General features: G+C 45.4%; 1 non-coding gene across 1 annotated transcript; it reads left to right on the top strand.

The window, feature by feature from the left end:
* LOC130341220 (U2 spliceosomal RNA) lies at positions 1 to 186 on the top strand. Its single transcript, XR_008881204.1, has one exon. It is a non-coding gene; the product is annotated as a U2 spliceosomal RNA (small nuclear RNA).
* The last annotated feature ends 2,083 nt before the right edge of the window (positions 187 to 2,269 follow it).

The following is a 2,269-nucleotide window of genomic DNA, read 5'->3' as shown; positions in this document are numbered from 1 at the left end:
TTATTTATTCAATAAAATTTTGTTGAAACCTTATCTGTTCTTATCAGTTTAATATCTGATACGTCCCCTATCTGGGGACCATATATTAAATGGATTTTTGAGAACGGGGGCCGATTTCGAAGCTTGCTTCCGTCGCCCTATGCATTGACCCGATATGGCAGTATCTTCGGGTACAGTGCACCACCCCCTTACAGGGTTAAAAAGAAAGATTCCTACTTTCATTGCTACCTGCTTGCTGGCTAGCCCTGTGGGCCTTGCTGCTGCTGCAGCCAAAAAACAAAAGGTGGTGCTGCTGCTGCTTCTGCTGCTTCTGCTTCTGCTTGTGTCTGGCCGCTGTTGGAGCGTCCAGGCACAGGACTTCTGCTGCTGCTGACTAAATGGCCTCCTTAATTGGATCATTTGAGTAGCCAGCACACCTGTGCAGGTAGGGCATGACATGATAGGCAGCTGCCTTGATAGCGGGTGGGTGCTGAATGTTCCTAATTGACAAAATAAGATTAATGCTTATGAAGAAATATAAAATCTCATCCCTTCCCCAATATCGCGCCACACCCCTACCCCTTAATTCCCTGGTTGAACTTGATGGACATATGTCTTTTTTCGACCGTACTAACTATGTAACTATGTAACATAACATGGGGGGGGGGGGGGGGTCTCCTGGCTGTTCACACAGGTGTGTCATTGCTGTACATTGACCATGCATTGCTTCTGTGGTATTGCAAAGGCAAAAACAAATGCTTCCAGCCATCCATTGCACTAATGGATTGGTCATCAGCTGGCTGTCTATGTCCCGCATCAATATAGACCAAAGTACAGAGGGTTAGGCTATGCTATTGTGCACCTACCTGATGCATCAGAAGGTGCGAGGCCCTTGCTAAATTCTGTGCACAGACTTTGAGATCTATACTTTAGACTGTATCTAAACCTGCTCCAACATGGACTGACATTCTGGCCTACTTTCAGCCGATGCGACTTGTCTGTCGCTGAACAGTCGCTTTTTATGTATTCAGCACCTATGTATAATGTTGTAAAAATGCTCTAGAAGCTAAAGTCGCAGAAATGTCACACATATTTGGCCTGCAACTTTCTGTGCGACAAATTCAGACAGGAAAAATCAGTATAAATCCTTAGAAAATTATCCCCCAGTGTCTCCATCTGCTGGCGGTATTGAATAAGCATTGCTGCACTGATGGGGTATGCATTAGACGAAAAAAAAGAAGAAAAAGAAGAATAATACGCCCAGAAAAGAGGCGAAAAGGAGAAAAACGTAAAAAAACGTGAAAAAAAAGTAAGAGGAAGAGAAGGGAAAAAAAGGTGGAAATGGGTTTAAAAGTGATTTCGGCGGAGAAATATATATATATATATATATATATATATATATATATATATATATATACGCGCACACACACACATATATATAAACGTATTCTCCGTTGAGATATTGCAGCCGCTGCTGTGTCCAGGCCCAGGAGCCTTAGCACTGTGCTGTGATGTCACTCAATACCACTGACATCACTAGGTGTAAACAACATCTCTCCTTTGCTGTGTATGTGACTATGGAGCTGTTTGGTGATGTCGTCTATTATGGCCTTCATAGAAGCAACAGGAGATTGTTGCATCCATCTAGAACCCTCAGAACTACAGTGCTATGATGTCACTCACTTCCACAGGCCTTGCAGAGTGTAAACAACAACAACCCAGCTTTGTTGTGTATGTAACCATAGGGATTTGTGATGTCACCTAGAACCTTCACAGCAGCGACAGCTTTATGAGGAGCATCAGCACTGCTCTGCCTGAGCAGAACCATCACCGCCATAGGTTGTCAAATAACCCGGGTTTAACCCACACAGGTAAGTCCAATGGGGTGCAGGCATGTCCTCTATGCTTACAGCTTCCCGTGGGTGTTGGTTTGATACCGTTTGGGGACAGCCAAGGAGGCATCTGCAGGCAACAAAAGTAGGTGTGTGCTTGTGTGTGTGTTTCCTATGCAGATCCTAAGCCCAGTGTCACATGCAAGTAGGAGGAGTAAGAAGGGTTCCTGGCAAATCCGGGTTATGGATTGCATTTAAAAAGGCCCCGTGGGAGTGCAATGGGCCCCTGTCTTGCTGCTTAGCAATAATGGTATGGGTTTAGGTTCTGCTGTGTGTACTGGTGGTTGACTGCCCCCCAGCCCAGAGTGTGCATGGAAAATTGTCTGGCAGCCTCCCTGACAGCAAGCAGTGATAGTGCCCATGAAGGGCACCTTGTTGGGCCCGCCCCTTTCACGGTT

Source organism: Hyla sarda, unplaced genomic scaffold (assembly GCF_029499605.1).
Source record: "Hyla sarda isolate aHylSar1 unplaced genomic scaffold, aHylSar1.hap1 scaffold_615, whole genome shotgun sequence".
Lineage (NCBI taxonomy): Eukaryota > Metazoa > Chordata > Amphibia > Anura > Hylidae > Hyla > Hyla sarda.
The sequence above is the reverse complement of the archived record's forward strand: the minus strand, read 5'-3'. Positions and strand labels throughout refer to the sequence as shown.